Source organism: Pan troglodytes, chromosome 5 (genome assembly GCF_028858775.2).
Source record: "Pan troglodytes isolate AG18354 chromosome 5, NHGRI_mPanTro3-v2.0_pri, whole genome shotgun sequence".
Classification (NCBI taxonomy): Eukaryota; Metazoa; Chordata; class Mammalia; order Primates; family Hominidae; genus Pan; species Pan troglodytes.
In genome coordinates this window covers 29238894-29265295 of record NC_072403.2, presented here as the reverse complement: position 1 = coordinate 29265295, position 26402 = coordinate 29238894, and the positions used below count along the sequence as shown (strand labels likewise).

The 26402-nt window shown below is 35.8% G+C and overlaps 1 long non-coding RNA gene across 1 annotated transcript in view; it reads right to left on the bottom strand.

Moving 5' to 3' along the window:
* LOC134810280 (uncharacterized) overlaps window positions 1-26402 on the bottom strand; it is a 167238-nt gene that overhangs the window by 82439 nt on the left and 58397 nt on the right. The window contains exon 2 of the long non-coding RNA XR_010157927.1: window positions 8160-8212. This is a non-coding gene — a long non-coding RNA (uncharacterized LOC134810280). The remainder of the gene's footprint in view (window positions 1-8159; window positions 8213-26402) is intronic.

Here is a 26402-nt window from a genome sequence, read left to right as displayed (position 1 = left end):
GGTGAAACATTGAGATGGAGCTGTCACTCCTCTCCACCCCAAGTGAAAGATGCTGGGGGAAGCAAAATCATACTTCAGAAAAAGCCAATAATACCATGTTCTTTATCAGCCATTTCTACCTGGAGGAAGAGCATGCCTGGTCGCTGGAGAATAAAGTCCTGGAACAAGGCCTGAGTGAAGAGTGGGGGCCAAGGCAGTTCATATTACTTTTGCTTTATCTACAATACCCTTTCTTTCTTTTGTTTTTTTTTTTTTGGTTTGTTTTTTGTTTTTGTTTTTGTTTTTGCTTCATCTTAAATGTTTCTGGCATTGAATACTCAACTTGGCCATTTGGGCAAGTTAAGAAAACTTGGAAGCAGTTTTCTTTAATTTCTCTAGTGAGCCATTTATAATAGGCTTGATGACCCTGGAAGGTTATAGCTAAGAATTAAAAAGAATACTGAAACAATATCAGCTTCTAATCCCAGATTTAGTAAACAGTATCTAAAAATTGATTTATAAAATTTTGATACACAGCTTATACCAAGTTTTCAGTAGCTGTTTTGGGTTAAATCCCTTCTCACAACACAAGTAATTAAGTCATCGACACCAGCAAGCAATTTGAACAGTTCAAGATGTTTTCAAAACAAAGATTAGAAATCAGAAAGATTTTATTTCTTCACCTAAATTTAACAAATTTTTGTTGAGCTAGCAAAATCTCCAGGGAAAGGACATCACTAAAAAGACAAAAATATTTATTAAAAATAAATACCAGATAAAAATAACCCTACAGGATTTTTGTTTTTGTTGTTGTTGTTGTTGTTTTGTTGTTGCTTTGGGTAGACTTTAGTCATGGAAATGAATGAATTGTATTGCACCAGAGTCATATCTTCTATATTTAGAGAAAAGCTTTGTGTTTAGGAAAAGTGTCATATTTTGCATTACAGATAGGCTGAGCTAGGTGAACTTCAGTGAGACAGGAAACATAGGTCCTGTTATTCTTTACTTTCAGAGGGATATAGAAAGTACTAATGGATCAAATCCAGTCATAACCAATTGTGGGGTGATGGGAAGGCAGGGAGCCCAGTATTGCTGTATTTTCTAATTGTAAAGTAAGTCAAAAGATGAGAAATAATAAACAAAAGGCTGAATTCAAATAAGCAGTTTACAAGGAAGCTATTCATGGAGTAAGAATTCCAATGGCAGGACAGGTTTGATGATGCCTAGCAGATATAAGACAGGGAGGTCGGAAGCTGTCACATTAAAACACAGTTGATAAAAAAGAAATTAAACCTATTTATTACTCTGGGATTGAATTTGGCTAGTTAAACTCCAGGCTTCAGCACCAAAGACACAATGAAGGGCCTTGGAAACCATGAAGTCAGCCTTTGAGTTACCAGAACGTAGAACAGAGTAGTATAATAATTCCCAGTTATTGGACAATTACCACCCTGAGGGCTGCCATCAGTAACAAGTAAGAGGCAGTTTATGACCCAAAATAAGACCGCCTGCCCACTGTGAAGGGTACACATATATCTGGAGTAGAACCTCTGCAGACTACCATTGGCAGGCATCATGATTGTCCAAATATTCAAAGTATGAGCACCTCTCTTCAAGAAACCTTACCTCTATTAGCAGAAGCCAAGTAGGTATGCAAGAACTCTTCCTGTCTTAGGAACACCCTACAGTGCCCCCTCCCCCCACCATGTACAGTCTTAGAACGGTGAGGACTATCCAGGTTTAATTTCATCACACACCTTGTCCTGTTTGTGGAGGTCACCCACGGAAGCTCAGAACTCACGCTCATCCCTTTAACTCTAATCCTGATACCACCCAGACCTTAGCCTTTTTTTGACTTTCTCTCCTACCTTGCCCCAATGTGTTATCTTAATTCACAGAGCTTCTGGAACTCGAAATCGATCGTTAGTGAACCCTCCTATATCTTCTGCTTCTTCTTTGAGCATTCACTTTATCTTCTTGCTCCAACTGAAATTTGACTCTCCCCTCAAACAACTGCTTTCCCTACAACCTTCTCATGGCTTCTCATACCCTTGGGGCCTGTCCATGCGATAAGTGTCTTCCTTGCTGCTTATCACCATTTTCAGACCATTGTTCTTCTCTTTACCATGTAATCATTCACCTTGAACTCTCCTGTCATCAGACAATATCAACCATCCCCCTGGTTTTGCAGATAAATACTTCCCCTCTTCAAGTCATGGAACTTCATTCTTTGAAGAATTGAGCTCCTGGCTCACTTTCTGTCTCTCCAAAACTATTGCCATGGTCCTTCATGGTTATTTGAACATGCACAGAGATGACTCTTCCTACAGGTGGGCTTTCCATTCCTTGACCTCCAAATACCTTGTACTCTATTCCCTTGTATTCTATTGTACCCTTTCCCATCAACTCATTCTCATAGACTTACCTTGACTTTTGTGATAAATACATGCAACCCCTCCATAATCTCAGTGGCCAACAGACCACTCAGTGCCCATGTGGCTATAAACTGATGTAAAAGAAAGGAACAGGCTGCTATGTTCTGATAATAAAGGAGGTTGGCCTCCACTGGATATGTCAGGCAGGTTTCCCACAAGAACATGGTCCTTGAGCCAAAAGCTAAAGTATGTTTAAGCACTCAGTAGAAGGAAAAGGATTTATGTGGGGAAGCAGAAGACAGGGTATGGGGAAAGAAGTCTCCAGGTAGCAGGAAGACTATGCATCTGTTCTGGGGTTAAGAGGCAACATACTTAAAGAATAGAAAACAAAACAAAAATAAATACAGTTGTGCAGTATGCAGAGCTGATACATAAGGCCCTTAAGCAAATGATTTCCCCAACTGTGAGTTGCTCCTGGAAATGAATGCCTAATGCTCCATTAACCATCACCTTTTCTAATGGTACCTGGATCTGTGACTTATTTTTGGACATTAAGACCATGAAATTGACCCAAGGTCTCTATTAGCTTATATGGTCATAAGATATCCATTCCTCAAATAATACATTTTTAAGTTACTGTATTATGGATTACACTCAACTGCTCTGTGCTGGGGTCACCTAGTACTGAGGACAGCGACCCTAGCTTCTCACAAATGATCTTGCCCACTCATTATTAGATAGCAGGGCACACAAGCCATGGGCAACAGGATGCTCCTGGCCCTACTTTCCCTTTTCCCTGCCCTGACCACAATGCTGGATTCATAATCCAATGGGGATTGGGCCCAGGGGAGTAGCAGACACACTAAGAGAGTGTGACAGCCCAGGACACAGCCACATCCATGTAGTCACCAGTGAGTGTGCATGCACATTCTCTCCCATGTGTGCACATGAGTACATGGCCAGGAGTGTTCGCGAGGATTTATGGAAGAGGAGCTTTCTCCCCTTCCATTCCAGAACTTGGTTGGGAGCCTTGGAACCTCCATGTTATGTGCCCACTGCCATTAAGAACCACTTTATGTCTACAGCATGAATAGTTCTACCTTGTGCAGTAGACACTCAGAACACTGATTTCTTGTGTCCTGGACTTAACCTCTTATCTCTGCTTTCACTGTCTACTTCTTGGACTGCATCTCCTTTTGTTTTGACTCTTTGACAGTTGCTGTCCTGACTTCCTGTTAATTAGATCTTTAATTCACTTTTGATCACTCTTCCTCAAATGATAACATTTTTACATGCCCTATCAACTCCCAGTAACTGATCCAAAACACTGACTTTTAATCAGTCCTCTCATTGGGGCGCCTGGTACACTAGGCTGTATAACCTGTTTGACCAGATAGACACCAATCACATAAATATATGCTCATTTTTCTGCCAATGGGAATAACTTCAGTTTTATCGCTTTGAAGCTGATAGTTAACGTGATGTTTGAGGACTTCTAGTTTGAGTTCCAAGAAGTATGAACACTATATTTTGGTCAATGTTCTTCAAACCACTTTTTAAAAATTTTTAATTCTTGTAAGTGGAAGAGTGTATATGTTTATGGTGTACATGAGATATTTTGATACAGGCATGCAATGTATAATAAGTACAACCAGCGAAATGGGGTATCCATCACCTCAAGCATTTATCTTTTATGTTACAAATAATCCAATTATACTCTTATTTACTTTAAAATGCAAACTTTTTTTTACTTCTTAATTATCAGTGTGTGCAGTACACTTTAATAAATTCCTAATGCCATTTGCTGAAAATCACAAACCGCATTTTATGATCCTTTGAAAATGAAAAATGCATGGGTGTATGAATGTGGCAAAAACATACTTCATCATTTTCAACTGTTAAGCTTTTGCTGCAGAGGTTTTTCCTAGGCAGAGTGTTGGAGTTTTAACTTTGTACTCAAGAATATTGATTTAACAAAGGGGGAGAGAGCCTGGCGTTTTTTGTCAGCTCTTTCCACTTGAAGACTGATCACTTACTTTTGGCAATCCCCTTGAGCCTAGCGTGTCTGTACTTATTTATATAAGCAAACTCAGTCAGAAGATTGCAGCAGTAGACATGGTCTACTATTTTGTTAACACAATGACTCCTGCCATATCTAAGCAATCAAAAATAAGTAGAAATTTTAAATAATAATCGAAGTTTAATAATCGATCATTAAAAACAGAGGACTTGTACTTAAGTTGCATGGAATATTGTATCATTGATCAACTTCATCTAAATGGTTTTCCAGCTCTTCTTGGCTTATTCTCATTTCCCCTAAATGTGCTTTTAACAATAATCAACCATCAGAGGTTCTAAAAAAATTAGCAGTGGGACGTTTGCATGGGAAAATGATTGAACTAAGGTATAAATCATAATATTTGATCATCAATGTTTTGGTTTTAAGAATAGTAATAGTTTTAGTGAAATATTTATAAAGATTTCCTAACTGATTCTTTGGAAAATTATTTGTTTCTAGGGTATTTTTTTTGGAGTTAAAGTTATATATAATAAAGATTCAGAAAAACAAAAAATACACAACTGTCTTAAAAATCCATTTGAGTTGGCTAAATGTTTCTGATAAAGTATGCAAATGACCGCTACTACTTTTTTCTTTGTGTTAAGATTAAAAACAAGCTGGAAATGAACAATAGCACACTATTTACAATAAAATATATCAAAACAATGAGAAACCAAGGCAGGTAGTAAAACATAATACTGCTGCACCTTCCAGAAAAAAAGATAAATAAGATTGGGAATTTTTCTCCTTGCTTGTATATATCATGTTATATCACACAATAGGAAATCTGCTGTGAATACAATAATGGAGAGAAGCCATTTAAATCTATCTATTGTTGTAGGCATATAACAAATGAACCTTCATTGTATCCTCCCTTCAAGGTGGTTCAGGAATAATAGCACAGTAAAAGCATGTCAATACTGATGACACATCATTTTTCTCCACTTGGAGGAGGAGGAGAAAAAAATACATTTAATAAATGTATTTTAACAATGTCATATTTTTATATCATAAGCATCTTAAGCCGCATGGCCCCACACAGCACAAATAGGACTTAGTTAGCAGCTCTCCTTTAAATTGTGTTTTCACAAAAAGCTGATCTGAATAAATCGAGATTAAAAAGTGGATTTGCCCTAAGAGAACTGAAGTATAGATAAATTTATGAAGAGAGCTGCCTTTCCCTTCTTTTGGTTTAGACGAAGCTGTCCCTTGTGGAAGGCAGACTGCTTTCAACATGTCTTGGCAAGAGTATTTGAATCATGGTGCTTATTATCTGTGTGGCTTTCAGCAAGTTGCTTACCTTTTTTGAGAGTCAGTTTTCTTATAAATGAGGATATTACAATATTGTTGTAAAGCTTGGACATGACAAAATATTATTTCATAAATTATTATTTACAAACGAATCTATTCTAGGTATAGACTGCCTAGAACCTTAGTAGCAAATAAGCATCAAAGAGCTAAAATAGTTCTAGAAAATGATGGTGATGATCAAGATAGACAGACAGATAGACAGACAAATAAATAGACTCCAGTGGCTATAGCATGTTTTTACTGAAATTTAAAATAGTTAATTCAATTTGGAAATTCAACTACAACTTAAATGCCATATTTAAGGGCATTATTTTATGAAGGGACATAGTTTTCCATCTCAAATTATATACTTTTAAACCCAAGTTTGCATATATTAGATGTCCCTCCAGAAAAGCACACCCATATATCTGGAAGGCAGCCATTCATATATTTCAATGAAAGAATAATCTTTATCTAGTCCTAACTCTGTTCAAAGGCCTGAAATTTAATGAGCAAAGCTGCCCAGTGCAAAGTAAAGCTTAGCATGTACAGACATTAGTGAACTCTAACTTCTCAAAACATTTTTTTCCTTGTGCTTTTATGTTGATAGGCACTGGCTGAATGTCAGTAACTTATGTGGCAACTATTCAGGCTGTGTAAACAGCCAAAGTATCCATATTCATTGTTTACACTTTAGAACACATTAAAAAGTGACATTTGTGTCAGGGTTCTCTTGCTCTGTCTCACTTTCCTCTATTTCTTTCACCTCCAGTATCTCAAAACCAGAACACGGCAATGCTGGCCCTTATACCCTCTCCAAGGAATATTCAATAAACACAGTTGAGTGATGGAAACTTGAGCCCAAATTTACCAACCCAATTAACCTTTGAACCTTGGATGATGATCCTTACTGCCACATGCAACACCAGCAAATGGTCTCTTGAGCAAGAGTTTATGGTGTGTTTGCTTTTTATCAATTTGCTTTCCAGTCAAGCGCATAATAACTTTGAGTACTTGCTGCTTTTAGTTTGCACTGGTTCACACAAATAGACCAGAGCTCACGTGGGTAATAAATATCTAATATGCTAACAATGTGTGTTTTTCTCAACACAAAATGGTGAGTGAAGTGGACAAGATGAAAGCCCACCCACAGTCCCTTTAATTGTATCCTGAATATTCAGCAAAGATAAGTAATGAGTAATTTGCAATGAACCTAAAAGGACACATGGAATTGGTCTTGGCCCTTCACAGATTTTCAGTACTGTTCAATATAGCTTTTCCAGAAATAAAGTGAATTTTTTGTTTAAATGTTGGAATGCATTAAGGAAATACAAGGCCTTGCTCAGGAAATGCAGGAAGCTTCTAAGCACAGACTTCACTCAGGAACTTTAGCAGGTGCTAAATCTTAAATAAAAACTTCAACATACTCTTAATTGATCAATTTGTCTTGAATTTAAATGTCAAGATGTTTCATTTTATGTTAAAGAAAACAAAAAATATTGTGAACACAAGTTTGCTGTTTTGCTGTGTTCCTGACAGTCTATGCAGCCCAAATATTTTTCACATGAAAAAAGCACTGACGTTCATTCTTCACTTGAGAGCATGTCATGGAATGAATTTGCAGGATTCATGAAAGTAGACTTTATCAGATCTTAATATTTCTATAAAGATTTCAACTTTACCCATAGAAAAATATCTTGTACAAAAATTACTATTCTTAGTGCATATATCTGATTCTTGTCTTGACTCTATAATCCTATTATTTAGATTGCATATCAGAATCACTTCAAAAATCAGCTTTTATTGATGTCCTTCAAAGAACATCACACATTAAAAAAAATATATTCAGCAAGCTTACAAACATGCTGAATATAATACAAACATAAGCAGGATATGAAAAATGTATACTTTGCAATAACTGTGGATAGTTTTTGAAATGTCACCTGCTCTGTGGGATGTAAAGGAGATGAACATTATCATTTGGCATAACTGTCTATTTCTTTGGATGTAGAAATAAAGTACTGATCATTAATCTATTTGATTTTATAGAACACTTAAATGTCTTGATGTATGTAGTTTTCAAAAAAACTGACAATGAGTCTGAATCTGGATTTAAGAATGCTGGGATAATAATGCTAACAAAAATGGTACTCTCTAGGATATTCTGACAAGGACTGTAGAAAGCACCTATCACTCAACATGACATTCCATTTTACCCATACCAGTTTTAATAAATTACTGATAGAACCATTAGTATCTTCATATATAGTCAAATTTTCTCCATCTAGTGAATCAGGAATGTAAATTTTGCCTTTGCCAGATCCTCTGGAATTAGATTTAGTGAATTTCCCAAGGTCATAAAAGGTCCAAATTGCACATCATCCAGTGTGACACGACATGGTTGGTCAACTAAAATGCAACTACAAAGGCACAGAAGCCTTTCCAAAGATACTTACAGAGTTTTCCTTTTAGTCCATAGGGTAGTGTGGATGAGATTCCTCAGGAATCGCTAGTGAAACAAACAAGAAAACCACAATATTAAAGTGGTTCAGCTATTTTTATCTTCATTAAAAATATTTCTTTATAGCTCTCTTCCCGTGAATCAAACACTTGGCCATTTGCTCACACAAAGACTACCTCCCTAACTAGTGCTGCCTACCACTTTAATTGAATCCAGATGTCTTTCTTCTAGGTTTCTTTGTATTCCTGAGCATGTCCCATAAAATAATTGAATTGATAAATTATTTCAGTGAGATTCTTGCCCTTTAATTTCATCTGTAACAATTTTTATCACACATTGAATAACAGAATCCTTCCACTTATACAACAATATTACTATTGCAAATTTCTTCCATACCTTCCCTGTCCACAGCATCAGGTTCCAGTGAATTTCAAAGTCAGTAAACAAAAGGAAAACTCAGTGTTCACAAAAGCGTCTTCAGGATTTCTATCAATTTCCTCTTTTCTTTCACTTTGGCTATGTCATTTAGAGAATGACTGTGAGACAGGGATCTGGCTAAAATATGAGTCAGCAGCCCTAGTTTTGACACACAGTTTTGCAAAAGGAACTCCTATTTTATCTAAAGTTGTGGCAAAGAAAGGTCCCCAAGTTTATTTGTAGATTCAGTTTCCTGTATGTGTGCGTGTGTGCACGTGTGCGTGTGTGCGTGTGCCTGCGCACACACACGCATGCACGTCGTTTTGACTTTGTGAAGCAGAACAATGCCTCTCCTTCACAAAGATACCCATGTGCTATACTCCAGAACCTAAGAATATGTTAGGTTACATTGCAAAGGGTATTTAAAGTTGCAAATGAAATTAACTTTTCTAATCACCGACTTTCAGATGGGTGATTATTCTTAATTATCGAGGTGGCCCCAATATAATCGCCAAGATACTTAACAGGAGAGGCATGAATGAGAAGAGGTCAGAGTAACATGTTGTGAGAAAGGCCTAGCCCACACCATTGCTGAGCTTTAAAGGAGTCACCGTCAAGGAATGTGGGCAGACTCTAGAAGGGGGAAATGCAAGAAAATGGATTTTTTTTTTTCTAGAGCCTCCAGAAAGGGAAGCATCTTGATTTTTAACCCCATGTGACTATTTCAGACTTCTGACTTCCAGAAGTGTAAAATAATAAATTCATGTTATTTTAAGCCACTAAGATTGTGGTAAATTTCTTATGGCGGAAACAGGAAACTAATAAAGATTTCCTGTAGTTCCATCCTGGAATATTATGTACTTGTGTCCTACACTATTGGCATAGTGGGTGCCAAACAGACTGTGGTAACGGTGCAGTTGCAGCAGGAGTGGAGAGAGGGTTTTGAAATGAAATACAATGCTAGCTTAGAAGAGCATCATGTCACCAAAGAACTGTCTCCTTGAAAATTTTCCATTTCAATTCCCCTTTGCAATGTTAACCATGGCAACAGATTGGTAACACATAAAATATTATCTAACTTTAGTTTAATCTAGAAAAAGAGAGTCTGATTTCAAAGGTATTATTTTTAATATGCTTTTCCTTTTGTAAAATAAAAAAAAGTGTGTTTCAATATCCTATTTAACTAAATAAGATTAAATGCCATCTGAAACTTTTTCTACGTTATAAATCCATCTACTAAATGTGTGTATCATAAAAATCTGCATTTACATGCCATAAGTCATTTTCCTTGCAACTACCTCTCACTTTATACATTAAATTCCTTTCCGTTTTTGTTCTAACCAATTTCTGAAAAAGTAGAGACCACTCTATTTTTGAGTTAAATGACTTTGTATGGATTCTGCATGTGATTTATTGCTCTAAGCTTAAATATGTGAAGACTTATATCTTAAGAGAGATATGCTTAGCCTGGAGATTTTGCATTTTTAGTCACTGAAAATCTGAATTACAGGATTGGAAGGGAAATCAGAATTCTCTAACTTCTCTTTTTGTAGACATCTACGCTAATGTTTTAGCCAGATATTGTCCTTTTCCTTTTTTCTTTTGGCTTTTCCAGTTTTCCTGGGAATACATTTTCATAGCACATAAAAATAATGTGAAGTTATATTTCAAATCCATTACACCATGTTTTGTTATGTCTAACCTAAGTCCCTTCTAATCCATTTCAAATTCACTTCCTATTCTGGTCTTCCCAGTAATATGTAACAGCTCTATATCTTCTGAGTCATGCTTTTCATACTTGAAGTCTTCTTAAGTCTTCACCCTCAACCAGCCACAGTTTTGTTATTTCCAAGCTTAATAAAAGCTAACATTTTTTTTAACTTGTAAGGAAAATTCAACAATTAATCACTTTTATTTTTCTCCCATGGATGTACCCTATAGATCAATTGTGGAATACAAACAAGCTACTATATCCTAATTCAATTGTGATCATTATGAATCAAATAATATTAAGATGTTTCAATTGCTGTTATCTGTGTCATTGTCATATTTCTTATAATATTACTGCATTAATGACTCATATCTAATCCATAGCCTCCATAGCCTGATTTTTCTAAACACAGTGAAAACTAAACCACATTCTTTTACAGAAATTAGTTTTTTTGCCCTCTTTGAAGGGGTAATATAGTTACAGGCCAAAGACTAATGAACTGGGAAGCAGGGAACAAAGCGTTCACAAGACCTTTCTCTTAGTTGGGCCTCAGTTTATTTTGTAAAATTAGACAACTGAAGTAGGTAGATTTACTCTCCTATGTTCCTGCTCTTGGGATGTTTTTAGAGTAAATGTGGAACTCATGAACAAAAATATTTCACTGCTTGCTGTGAAGTGCTACTTGATTTTGTCTCACATAGAATATTTCACTAGTCTGTTAAAACTAAGAAAGACAGTGGAAAAATCCACAAAGCAATTGGTCTATAATCATCCCCTTCTAAACATTTTGAAACAGCCTCATTGTCTGGGGTGCCACCAGAAGTTCTCTGTCTCACAGCTGAGGAAATCAAGGATGCAGACATGCCAAGGGTGAGGTTAGAGCAGAAGTTAAATAATCAGAAGAGAGAAAGCTGTCTGCCACAGAGAGGGGTCCTGAAAAAGGGTTTCCATTTCACAGTTGAATACAGAAGCTTTTATAAGAAACCAACGACAGCTAGGCATCTCATTTGCATATTGTGCAGATTTCTGGTAGCTCCACCCCATCCTCCTAGTATGCATGTGGGCCCTTAGCTTGAGTTACTCCATATTGCTTTGTTCCCCTTACTGTGTATGTGTGATGGGACAAAATTTTCCATTTTGGGCATGTCTGGGTAAATCTCCTGTGTAGCCTTTCTTACCTATGAGGCTGTGGGCATGCCTCAGGCAAGCCTCCCTGTGCAAGTTCCCTTATCTATGCCTGCAGGTTGTTCTTTTGTTTGAAATAATTCAACTGAAGACCCATCCTAACTGCCTGCCTAACCAGTTTATTCCTTCCTCCTCTCTCAATTTCACAATTTTTAAAAAATATTTTCTCAGGTGGTAGTTAAGGTAGCACAAGCCTCTAATATTCAAGGTTATTATTCTTGTTATTCAAGAATATAATATTCAAGGTTATTATATTCTTGTAATTTTGAGATAGATTTTAAATTTATGAGATCTTATCTGAGGCTATCTACCTGAACATTAACAAGTTGAAGAAGATATACTTATAAACAAATATTCACTGTGAAATTATCTGTACTTATGAAAAAATGAAAATTAAGTTTCGTTAAGTAAATCTTAAATGTTAGGACCCTTAAGAACATGAAGAAATGTTTAAGATATAATTTTTAAATAAATTAAAGCAACATAAGTATCTAGATATTTTGGCTGCAACTTTATAAACATATTAAACATATTTGTTGAATATAAGAAAACACAACTAATGAATTAAAGACTTTTATTGCAAATTTATCTTTACTCATGCTATATGTTTGAAATTGTAGCTCATAGCTTGAAGGTAATTCAATACATTTTTAAAGAACTGTTACGTAATATAAAGTTTAAAAACCTCTATATATTTAGTTAGACATAGTCAAAGACTCCCCATTCACAATGCTCTATCTGAGCTGTATTCTAGTTATTGCAATACTGCTGAGTTTGTGGTTATTGGTTATATCTTGAAATAATTTGCTTTATCCTTTTAATGTTTTATTATTTTTTCTTCCTTTTATATTGCTTTTAGATTTGTTTTGCTATTTTTAGAGATGAGGATATAATGGTGATTTTTCAAACAGTAGTTAAAATTGACTCCATTTATAACCCAAGACATAATTCTCTTCGAAGAAAGTTGTCTGCCTCAGCAATAGCACTCCCTTTGGAAGAGAGGACCCTGAAGGCTAAGTAGGAGTAATTGAAGAGGAATGAAATGTTTTTAACTATTAAAAATCACCTTTGGCTTACAAGATTTAATTAAATGTAGTTTGTACCTCTTCAACCATTTGTATCCAACATTAAAATTGTCAGCATATTTTTCTGCTAATAATAGAGGACAAACCAAAAATTTGTATATCCGTCTCCAAATTGAGAAATCAATGTATAAGGAGCATACATACACACGTAAGTAGAATAGTTTGTTCCCTTTGACCAAATGGTGGCTGAATATTCTTTATTTTCTTCTAATGTCTCATATATTAAGAAATTTTTTTGTTGTTATTCTCAAAATGTAATTGTCATCTAAAATTGGCCAATACAATACATGAACATCTCAGTGATGAAGTAGCTACTAACAAATTCAGAAGACTGTTCCAGGAAATATAGTTGAGTAATTGAAAGATGTGATCATCTTTCTTCACTCCCAGTTTGCATGAAAATTGTTCCAGGAAAAATGGGTTCACCTATAATGGTGCCTGTCAGAGTCTTCCCATGAGAAACACAGATTCTCAGTGACACACTGAAACACGGGGAGACATAGAGATGGATCGCAGTCAGACCTTGAACTTCAAATTAGTGGACAATAGCTCTATAGAGATACCAACTAATTTTCTCCCTACAGGAATACCATGCAGGCTGACAGGCCAACATCATCCATTATTTTTAATTGGAGAGAAAAATGCCACAGTTAGAGTGACACACCACATATCCATGGCCTAACTTTGTGATGGGTAGGAAATTCACTAGCAAAGTGGACTTTCATTTTGTATTCAGTTCCTTTTCACACCAACGGGAAGAGGTGAGGGGAGAAATGTCTAAATGTCAGACAGTCAGTGAGAAGGAGCCTGCTGCTTCTTAGCAGAAGTAATTAGGTGGGCCTTTCTCAACCCTGGACTAGGCAGTGAAGGCTCCTTCCAGGTAACAGTGCCCTTTGTTCTGTTTTCAAGAGTCGCAAACTGATGTGTCTTCTCAAAAAGGAGCTTTCCCCTCCGTGATTAAATATTTATCACAGCAAGAAGCTAGTAGTGGTACTATGTGCCTCCAATTAACCACAACAGAGGATGATTAGTGCCTACAGGACAAGCATCACTATTTTGAAAGGGAGGGGCAGATTAGTGCATCCATGTGGCCAATCTTTACTCCCCCCCAATAAGCCCATTACAAAGAATATTGTTTGTTGGTAAACATCAGCACTTGCCAGTCTTCCACTCTATCAGCAAGCTTCTGGTGGTGAGCCTGTCTCTGGCCATTAGAATGTAACTTACGTGTACATCTCTTGGTTTCCAGATGGTCTTACGAGTAAAAGAAGCCTTTTAAGATGAGACTGATCAATTTCAATGCTATAAGACTTAGAAGAGTTGCTCACCGGGAAATAAATTGGTTTATGTTCAGGCAAAAATAAGCTCCTTGAAGGTAGGGGCTGTACTTTCTATGGGTTCCATCAAGAACTCAGTGCCTGATGAAAAAGAGTGTTACATGGAGGGATGATGGCCACATTACACTCAGCCATCTGAGTCAAAAAAGGTAGTGCTCGTTTTCAGAAAAACACCATCATTACATTCTTCAAGGATATGAAAGTAATGTAAATATGACAAAATGTCTCCATAGTGCCCAGAAAAGAAAAAATATATATATAGTATAACTCCTTAGAAAAGAGGTACCGATTTAGTCATGTTACATTTCAGAGTTAGGGTACAACAGCATTTATATGATAGAAAGTCAATAAAAATTCCTGTTTTCAGTGAGAAATTCAGATGTTTCACACCTGTTAAAAGCTTTAAAATTGAATTTGAAAGTACAATTGTTTGATACTGTGTAAGTAGCCCTGTTTAGCTTGAATCATAGTGTTTTTATCACCCATAAACATGGTAGTAATATTTTCTACCTCATAGAGATAGTACACTATAAGTAAAAAAGCTGATAGTGTAGATGTTCTCAACTAGCACTGTGCCTGCAACATAGGCATCCAATAAAGGTTTCTCTTTTTCCTTAGTAGAGATCTACATGCTTGAATTGCTAGTTTATCATAACAAGTTTTTTATAAAAATAGTAAACATAAATGATCTATTAATATGTTTTCTGGCTGGGCGCAGTGGCTCATGCCTGTAATCCCAGCACTTCGGGAGGCTGAGGCGGCCGGATCGCGAGGTCAGGAGATCGAGACCATCCTGGCTAACACAGTGAAACCCTGTCTCTGCTAAAAATACAAAAGATTAGCCGGGCATGGTAGTGGGCACCTGCAGTCCCAGCTACTCTGGAGGCTGAGGCAGGAGAATGGTGTGAACCCGGGAGGCGGAGCTTGCAGTGAGCCAAGATCACACCCCTGCACTCCAGCCTGGGTGACAGTGCAAGACTCTGTCTCAAAAAAAAAAGTTTTCTAGTTGCCAAACTACCAGCAGGTCAGCTTTTACTGATATGATAATTCAATGGATATTTCCTCAATTTCCTGGACCTTTCCATGGGCCTATCCATGAAAAATCCAGATGATGTAAAAATTCATATTTTAATAATAACATCTAACATTTATGAATGGCCAGCCTCCACTGGAGTGCTTTATGTACTTTAATAATCTTTACAAGAACCCTGAATGCATCAGATCCTTTGTTTACTATGATAGCCTCACAATTTGCATCAGAAATATTTAAACAAACAAACAAACTGGCCTCTCCAATGTCTCTTGGACCAGCCTTACTATTTCCCAGCAATGCATTAGTGTTCACACGCTTTCTTTTCTTTATAACCCTACTACCCTCTTCTGTATATGAGCCTTCTTCCTCAGATGGATGGTTCATGAGACTATACTCAAAGTGTGCTCAAAATTGATTATCCCGAGTTGGAGATTCACTATTTTGCACCATTTGGCTATCACCTAATTTCAGACCCAGTTCCAAATAATGGCTGACACTCCAGTCCCATGCTACATTCTACTTTCTCACGTGGTAATGTGTCCAGAATTGGCTCCTTCCGGTGGGTTCTTGGTCTCGCTGACTTCAAGAATGAAGCCACGGAAACTTGCGGTGAGTGTTACAGTTCTTAAAGATGGTGTGTCTGGAGTTTGTTCCTTCAAAATGTTCACATGTGTCTGGAGTTTTTTCCTTCTGGTGGGTTGATGGTCTCACTTGACTTCAGGAGTGAAGCTGCAGACCTTCGCAGTGAGTGTTACAGCTCTTAAAGGTGGCACATCGGGAGTTTTTTGTTTCTTCTGGTGGGTTTGTGGTCTCTCTGACTTCAGGAGTGAAGCCACAGACCTTTGCAGTGAGTGTTACAGCTCATAAAGGTAGTGCAGACCCAAAGAGTGAGCAGCAGCAAGATTTATTGTGAAAAGAGAAAGAACAAAGCTTCCACAGGGTAGAAGGTGACCCAAGCAGGTTGCTGCTATTGGCTCAGGTGGCCAGCTTTTATTCCCTTATTTGGCCCCACCCACATCCTGCTGATTGGTCCATTTTACAGAGTGCTGATTGGTCTGTTTTTACAGAGTGCTAACTGGTGTGTTTACAAATCTTTAGCTAGACACAGCGCTGATTGGTGCATTTTTACAGAGTGCTGATTGGTGCGTTTACAAAGCTTTAGCTAGACACAGAGTGCTAATTGGTGCATTTTTACAGAGTGCTGATTGGTGCATTTACAAACCTTTAGCTAGACACAGAGGGCACTGATTGGTGTGTTTACAATCCTTTAGCTAGACAGAAAAGTTCTCCAAGTCTCCACCCGACCCAGAAGCCCGGCTGGCTTCACCTCTCAGAAATTTAGGATTAATTTTGTTAAGACTCAACAGAATAGTAGGTTGTCTCCCCAGTGTCACACAGAGAAAAAAAGAAGACTGTCAGAGAGTCTTGGGGAAGTTTGTTTCTATTTACTTTGATTTTTGTATACTTTTTTACAAGATAGATGGTAACTCATGGCTATGTTGTTTAACTGTGCCCCCAAATGAAAATTTTCAGTGTGGAACTATTATGTCTATTCAGTAATCCAGCTTAACATAATTGAGCATTAAATATGTTACTATCAAAATGTATTAAATAAATGTATCAAAAAGATGTGCTAGTTAATACTAATCTATGCCAAAAGGTCAATTATTAGTTATTTTTAGTTGTTATTGTTGTCTAAGGAAAGACCATTCATTCAAGGGGCAGTTTCATGTGATCATAGTCTAGGTCAAAGACTATTTCAAACTACAGAGCAGCTTGTATGACTCTTCCATACATATTTACGAAGAAATGTTACTACATTTGGTAAACTTTGCAATTAGAGTTCTTTTCTTTAGAAGGTACTCCTTTCCTTCCTTTAACCCTGGTTAGTTTACTAATATTTGCAAAACAAAAAGAAAAATAATAATAATAAACAACAAAGAAAGAAACCTTGATATCAGCTGAATGGCCTAATTGACTTAGGTTAGTTTATTAAAAAGATATATATTTCCTATTTATGAGTACTCATCAAATTTGTGTCCTCCTTATTCTGTGTAAACAGCACCACAGCTATTATGCTTATGAAGAAAAGTTAATATTTGTCTTGTTTACTTGGCATCACAATGCTTAAAATAGTTCCAACAAGCACCCTCTAAATGTGCATTTGGTTGTTTTGCTCATTAGCAAGTAGGTCAGTAAGCAAAAGAGGTGGCTGTGTAACTGAACCTCTGCATCAGTAAACATGTCAATGGAACTGTAGATACATCTTAGAACCTATAATGGCTTTTGTTATGAGTTCTGAGTTCTGTGATTCCTGGAACAGTAGATAAGGTTGAAGTACTTTTTTTTCAAGGAAGGACATACAATTAAAATAAAGTTAATTGACAATTGTCTTCTTGAAGTCACAATATATTCCACTAAACTAACAAGTCATCATCGATCAAAAAATTATATAAGCATTATTTCATACAGTGTATAAATTGCAACTAAACGGCTAATATTTATCATCCCCAAATGGTGCAGGTTGGAATAAACCTGTAATATCTCACATGTTCCCTGGTTATTTGAAAATATAAAGGATTTGAATGAGTTACAAGATGAGTGTCAGGCATTTCACTTCGGAACAAACTACAATCGCTACCAGAAGATCATTTATATGGCTGTTCTCGTGTTCTGTTACAGCACTATCTGTCCAAAAGTTCTTTATATTCATCTTATCTGAACAAATTTTTAAAAGCAAGTAACAATGCTTAATTTTTGTGACACAGTCAAAGTCGTACGAGCAAAAGAATAGCCAAAAAGACCCTAATAGAATGTAAAATGTGAAATTTGTTGTGTATGTATGCATCCTCTGAGTGGATGGCCCCATAATAAGCCATGCAAGACAGTATAAGCCTGTTCCCAGAGATCAATGCCATGACTGCAGCCATCCATCATCTCTAACACAGGCAGGATGCAATCAATGGTAATCCATCTCTTTCCCATTGGATAATTGATTTTTTTAAAAAATTTGTGGGATTGATCTTTTTTCATTTTAAGAAACCGTCATTGCATAATACAGCAGTCTTAAGGGCTGAGGGAAAAGGGGTTTCGTTGTTTCAATAAAATCCTAATGACATTAGATTTAATTATACTCTCATCCACAATTTGCCCTGAGAAAAATTATGAAGCTTTTATCTTGAGTATTTTTCCATGTTTCTATCTTGGCTATATTCTCCACCTTTGGGGTGGGACCATACATAACCCTTTTTAGGTGCTGATCAGTTTTCTGTTTGTGTAGGTTAACACACATTAAGGTGTAACATGGTTTGGCTCTGTGTCTCCACCAAATCTCACCTTGAATTGTAATCCCCATAATCACCATGTGTCAAGGGAAGGACCTGGTGGGAGGTGATTGGATCATGGGGGCAGGTTCCCCCATCCTGTTCTTATGATAGTGAGTGAGTTCTCATGAGATCTCATGGTTTTATAAGGGGCTCTTCCCTTTTCACTTCCCGCCCTCTCTCTTTCCCTCTCTGTGTGTCTCTCTCTCTCGCTCTCTCACCTGCCGCCATGTGAGACATGCCTGCTTCCCCTCCCACCATGATTGTAAGTTTCTAGAGGCCTCCCCAGCCATGCTGAACTGTAAGTCAATGAAACCATTTTTCTTTATAAATTACCCAGTCTTGGGCAGTTCTTTATAGCAGTGTGAAAACAGACTAATACAAGTTGTTTTCTAGGAAAGATATTACCAATCCTGGTACTTCCATCTTCACAAAGGTTTTTTAAAATATAAAAACTTTAGTTACATTTTCAGGACAATGACAACTAATAAAACATATTTTTGTGTGCAGGCTTGCAAAAAGATACAAATATTGTATTTCTATGCCAAGCTTCTAATTTTCTCTTCCAGTTTCATATTCTTAGCACTTGAAAACATACCTCACATTCATTTATATGTCTATTCATTCATTCAAGTGGTATTAATTTTTCATCTTCAATGTGCTAAAGACTTTTCAATGCACTGAATATGCATTAAAAAAAATAAAACAATCTCTCCCTTAAGGAACTTACATTGCAATAGGAGGAAAAGCAGAAACAAACAATACATAAACATCTTCTAGTATTGATAGGTTCTACAGAATATAAATTAGTCTAGTTTCAGAGTGATAGAGTGATATATATATCTAAATATATCTGTATGTGTATATATAGTCCTATGTATCACTAAAGCACTATATACACACACATATATAAAATATATATGTCATCAAGATTATAATATTTGAAAATTATTAAGACTTATTTTATGGCCCAACAGATAATTTGTCATGGTAAACATTCCACAAAGAAACAAATGTATATTCAGTTGTAATTGGGCATAATGTTATATAAACATAAGTTAGATCAAGTTGGTTGACTGCATTGACTTTTACTATCATTTATACCCTTACTGAATTTTTGTCTATGTCTAATGTACATTATATACTATGTATATTGTCTAATGTACATTATATACTATGTATGCTGTCTAATGTACATTATATACTATGTATACTGTCTAATGTACATTATATACTATGTATGCTGTCTAATGTACATTATATACTATGTATACTGTCTAATGTACATTATATACTATGTATACTGTCTAATGTACATTATATACTATGTATAATGTATAATGTACATTATATACTATGTATAATGTATAATGTACATTATATACTATGTATAATGTATAAGGTACATTATATACTATGTATAATGTATAATGTACATTATATACTATGTATAATGTATAATGTACATTATATACTATGTATAATGTATAATGTACATTATATACTATGTATAATGTATAATGTACATTATATACTATGTATAATGTATTATATATTATGTATAATGTATATTTTTATTTTATATATTAATATAAGATATATATTTTTAAAAAGCAGAATCTCTCCCTTAAGGAAATTTATAGATATATAAAACATTATGTATTTTTATATATTATATAGATATTATACATAGACAAAAATTCAGTAAGAGTATAAATATATATGTATGGTTCAACTGGTTACATACATATATGGTTAAACTGGTTTCTTATATATAGATATAGTTGAACCATGTAACCAGAGTGCAGTGAATGCCATCTGGCGTGGCACCCCTCAACAGACAAACACCATTGCCACCTACCTGACAGTATCTCCCACAACGAACTGAGACTATTAACAAAGCCTTCTTCATGGAAGATTCCCAGCCTGATTTCTTTTGTTAGGGTCTTACTTTGAGCTTATCGTAATAAACGCTAACTTCTATAAAATTCATTCATCACAGTATTAATTTTCACCAAGCACCAAACCAGAACTTTCACAGGACAATCTAGAATTCAAAGTCTTAAGTCCCTTGAAATAGTCCTAAGTATATTGATTGACTTTAGCCTTTAAGTATACAAGATAAATTTTCTAAGATAACTTCTTAGAATATAGAAGTATATTAACTAGAAATATTTTCCTGTAACTTTCCTTTTCTTATAATGTCTTTGTCAGGTTTTGATATTGGTGTGATGCTGACTTTATAAAATGAGCTGGAAAATGTTGTTTGCTTCTCTATTTTGTGCAAATATTTGGGTGATATTGGTCTTATTTCTTTCTTAAATGTTTGCTGAAATTCACCTGCACAGCTGGGTTTGGAATGTCTTTCTGGGAAATGTTTTGTTAATTTCAATTAAATGTTTTGAAAAATATGGGGCTATTCAGATCTATTTCTGATAGTGTCAGTTTTAGTAGTGTTTTTCAAGGGATAAGTCCATTTTATTTAGATAGTCATAATTATTTTTATAAGGTTGTTCTGATAATCTGTCATTCATGATGTAAATCTCTGCCAACTGCAAAATCAAAAGTGATATTTTCTCTTTTAATCTTGAGATTGGTAATGTACATTTTTATAGCCTCTTTTCTAAGCACTATTTCTTGGGATTATTCATTTTAATAGTCTTTTGAAAGGTTTCCTTTAGTATTTCTTTTAGTGCAGTCTTGTAGGTGACACATTCCTTAAATTTTGGGGTAGCAGAATATATCTGCATATAGAATTCTGGATTGAGAAGTTTTGGCTTTATTGATTTTTCTCTTTAATTTCTATTTCATTGATTTCTGTTCTTTGTTATTTGTTTTCTTCTATATGTTTTGGGTTAACTTTGCTCTCCTTTATTTAGCTTGCTAATGTGACAATTTAGCAAGTTAAATAAAGGAGAGCAAATTTAAAACTCTCCCTCAGTAATTTACAGAGAGAGTTTTGCCATTACTTTTAATGCCAAAAACTGCAAGTACTTATGCACCAACTTACCATTTGTGCAAACTTTTCCTTTTTTCTAATACAAGCATTAAAACATACAGCTCTCCCTCTACGCCTTAGTATAACTATATCTCACAGACTTCGATCTTGCCTTTTCTTTATTATTCAGTGTGAAATTAATAATCCTGTGATTTCTCCTTTTACCTGTGAGTTATTTAAAATTGTCTGGTCTAACATTGTATTGCATTGGTAGCTTTCTAGAAATCTTTTTTGTTGTTGTTGATTTCTATTTAAATTCTGTAGAAGTCAGAGAACATGCTTTGTAAGATTATAATATTTGAGAATTATTAAAACTCATTTTATGGCCCAACATATAATCTGTCATGGTAACCATTTCACAAAGAAATATATGTATATTCGGCTGTAATTGGTTATAATGTTGTATAAATGTCAATTAGGTCAAGTTGGTTGACTGCATTGTTTGACTTTTACTATCATTTATATACCCTTACTGATTTTTTGTCTATAAATTACTTTTTCTTGATATTACTGACAGAGAGTTTTTAAATCTCCACTTACGATTATAGATTCACCTATTTTACCCTTCTTTCATTTTTTCATATATTTAAAATACTATTTTTAGTTGCATGAACATTTATGATTGTTGTGGCTTTTTGATAAATCAGTCATTTGATCATTATGAACCGTTCCCTTTATCACTAGTAATGCAACTTCTCTTGATGTCTACTTGGTCTGAAAGTCATGTAACCACCTCATCTTCTTCATGCTTAGTGTGCACATTACATTTCTTCTTTCCTCTTACTGTCACTCTGTCTGTGTCTGTACATTTAAAGTGCTTTTTTAAAGCACTTTAAAAAGTACTTGGTTGGTCTGGTTATTCAGTCTGATAATATCACTCTTTTAGTTGAAAATTTTAGTTTATTTACTTCTAATGTAATTAGTAATACAAATATATCTAGGATATATGATGTGTAGATCTCTGTACATCATATATCCCAAACTCTCTGAAAGTACTTTAGGCTTGCCTTAGATATATTTGTAGAGATATTTGACCATATATATATATATATATATATATACACACACACACATTTATAGATATTTGACACTCTTTCTCTCTCTATATATATATTTACACATATATACAAATATATCTAAGCCCGAAATGCTTTCAGAGAGTTTTATATCTTGTGGCAGCTACTACAGCTATACAGCCTTGCTCTCAAATAAATATACAAATATATCTACATATATCTCTATATATATATCGGATATCTAATTTTTTCTTTAGTTTTTAATTTACACACGATAATTTTATATATTTATGGGGCTTGGCATGACGTTTTAATACATGTACACATTGTATAATAATCAAATCAGAATATTTCATCTCATATGTTAATCATCTCATATTTATTATTTCTTAATGGTTAGAACATTCAAAATTCTCCCTCCTAGCTATTTTGACATATACAATACAATACTATGAAGCATAATCACCCTACTGTGCAGTAGAGATCAGAACTTATTCCTCCTATTAGGTTGCTGCAAAAGTTATTGTGGTTTTTGCCATGACTTTGATTGCAAAGACTGCAATTACTTTTGCACCTACCTAAATATAACTTTGTATTCACTGACTGGCCTTTCCCCATCTCCCCTTCTCTACTTCTTTCCCCAGTCTCTAGTAACCACTATTAAGCTCTCTACTTACTGAGATCTACTCTTTTAGATTCCACATATGAGTGAGATTATGTGGTATTTTTCTTGCTGTGCCTGGTTTTGACAGACTGACTTCATTTCCTTTTGATGTATACCCAATAGTGGGATTGATGGGTCATATGGACATTCTACTTTTAAATTTTTGAGGAACCTCCATACTGTTTTCCTTTATGGATGTATTAATTTACATTCCCACCAACAGTGTATAAGAGTTCCCATTTTTCCATATCCATGGCATCATTTGTTATTTTTTGTCTTTTTGATAGCAGTCATTCTAATTGGTATGAGATAATATATCATTGTAGTTTTGATTTGAATTTCTCTGATGGTTAGTGATTGCATTAGTCCATTCTCATGTTGGGGAGGCCTCACAATCATGGCAGAAGGCAAAAGGAGAAGCAAGGGCCCATCTTACATGGCGGCAGGCAAGACAGCATGTGCTGGGAGCTGCCTTTTTATAAAACCATCAGAGCTTGTGAGACTTATTCACTATCATGAGAACAGCATGGGAAAACTCACCCCCATGATTCAATTACCTCACACTGGATCCCTCCCATGACACTTGGGGATTATGGGAACTATAATTCAAGATGAGATTTGGGTGGGGACACAACCAAACCATATTGATGATGTTGAGCATTTTTCATATACCTACCTGTTGGTCATTTGTATGTCTTCATTTGAAAAATATCTATTCAAATCTTTTGCCCGTTTTAAAATTGGATTATTTGTTTTTTGCTATTGAGTTATCCATCTATCTGTTGTTGTCAATACTTTCAGCAGTAGACAGATTATTTGGTTTCAGTTACAAGATGGCATGTGCAGCAGCAGCTTGGGTCACAAAGGGGAGGGGGAACAACATGGGCTCCTTCTCCTGGCCAATGCAGCCATGCAAGCTCCTGGAAGCTCCCCAAACTGGGCTCAAGTTCCTTGAGGACTGCCGTATTTTAAAGCAGCAAAGACTGAAGATGTCCACAGCATTAATGGGGGCTGCTGGATGCTGCCTGCTTACCTTTATTTCCAAAGTGTAAAGTGCCTCCTATTCTGTGCTGATCCTGACAGAGATGGGCAGCAGTGGCTCAGTGTTTCACTGCTTTCTGTATGAGGCCATCCTGAGTCTCCACATTTCACGAGGTATTAACCACTCCCTTGTTGTACTTCAGTGCTTTACTTCAAATGCTCTTGTAGAAATGTAGTTTTTTATTTGTTCTTTTGGTCTTTTCTTTGGAGGGTTGGGGGTTGGATAAGTATTAGGTACTGGTACTCATTCATTTTGCTGATGTCCTCTGATATTTAAATTGTTGTTTTATTTGTAAGTAGTTAGTAAGGAGGAAAAAAAATGCATAGGATATCTTGAATTACCTCCAAGGTTTTACCTTTTATCAGTATAAAACGAAAGTCCTAATGGCTATGTTGATGCTACCAACTTGAATCTACTGTGGTAGTAAGGGATACTAGGTTGCTCACATTTACATGGATCAACCAGGACACACTTTTGAGGCTGAGGGTTAACCCACTTTCCTTGAAACATATATACTTCATGAATGAGAAGTGATACCTGGAAGGAGAGTTGGAGTATTAACAGAAGTAAGGGGATGGATGTTGGCGTGTCAATCATTTCTAGCATAATGTACCATAGGTCATTGTATCTTCACACATTAAAGACATGACAAAGAGGAACTGCGCTCTCAATGCTGGAGTTGAGGAAACAAGGACATTGTTACTTCATGCATTAAAAACAAATATAACGGTATTTAATAATAAAATGACAATTAGTAAATAGAATGCTTTACTAATAAGACAATAATAAATAGAATGCTTTACTAATAAAGCATTAGGTTGATCTGTATAAATGCCCATTTATAAGCACTATAGTTTACAGAAGATAAACGTTAATTAAAGCTACATTGTTATAGATTGTTATATGTGTTCCTGAATTCTTTCTTTTTCTTTTTGACAGAGTCTTGCTCTGTCACCCAGGCTGGAGTGCAGTGGTGCAATCTCTGCTCACTGCAACCTCCACCTCTCAGGTTCAAGCAATTCTCCTGCCTCAGCCTCCTGAGTAGCTGGGATTACAGGTGCATGCCACCACACCTGGCTAATTTTTGCATTTTTAGTAGAGACAGGGTTTTGCCATGTTGGCCAGGCTGGTCTCAAACTCCTGACCTCAAGTGATCTGCCCGCCTTGGCCTCTCTCAAAGTGCTGGGATTACAGGCTTGAGCCACCATGCCTGGCCGGTGTTCCTGAATTCTTGCAAACAAGGTTAATGGTTATATTATTACATAGACAACACAATGACATTTATGTTCCTCCCATTGGGTAAATCCATTGTCAGCTTTTTACCCTCTTCAGAAAATTACTATTCTGACCAAAACTGTAAAGTCTACTTCCAAAGTAGGGGTAGAACACAGACGCAATAGGTCAGAAAAAGACAAAAATAAATAATAAATAAATAAGCACAGAACATTGAGGTAGCAGTTGAAAATGTGCAGCATGAAGCAGAAACATGGAAATCATTCCTCTGGCATTAAGCAAAGCAGGCAGCCAACAAATTACAGACCATTCTGGAGGAAAAGCAAAACTTTCTGAGAAGCGCCATGATGATGTATAAACTTTGAATGTACTCATTAACAAAGATTGAGAATTTTATGTAAATAGAATGACTGTGACCTGGAAAACTGCACACTCTCACGACAAGAACAAACTTGCATAGAATAGTCATGGTTTTGGGGCCCCCAGATTATTAAATATTATCGACCGTTGCTTTAACAAACGTAATTCATTCCCAATGCGCTACTCGTTAAAATTGAGCTGCTAAATCTTTATAAGTTTTTAAAAGCAAATTTGTTATGGCAAGATTATTCATGGATATATGTGCGCATAAATTTAATCACTTCCAAAAATCATTCCAATAAAGAATTTATTGAACACCTATGAGTACACATCTCATAAGCAGGCTTAGGAGAGCCAATTACAGTACCCAAAGGAGCAACTCCATTGCTAATATCTTACAAATAGCTACTAAATTCATTGAGGTTAACAGCTACCCAGAAGTGTATAGATATTAATTCACCGTATTTCTTTGCTTAAGACAAATTACTCCAAAGCACTTATATTTTTGACTGTCTACTTCTGCCATATTCTAAACATTTTCATTTTCTAGCACCTATAGGAAACTAAAGATCTGTAAGATACTCTCTATTATGCCAAGAAGCAGTGCAGTTATGTTGATGGGCTCTAGAGAACCTGCTGCAGCTCCTTTTAGCAGCTGAAACTACTCACTCCATCTCCCACCCCAGCCTCCTCCAGGTATCTGTGGTCTTCCTGTGGGAGTATCATAGAGGTCTTTGTTTATAAATCATTGGGTGTCATTTATTTAAATATTTAGATCTGCTTAACTTTGGGGAAAAATCTCCAATGACCCTGACTCCCTACTACACATTTAAC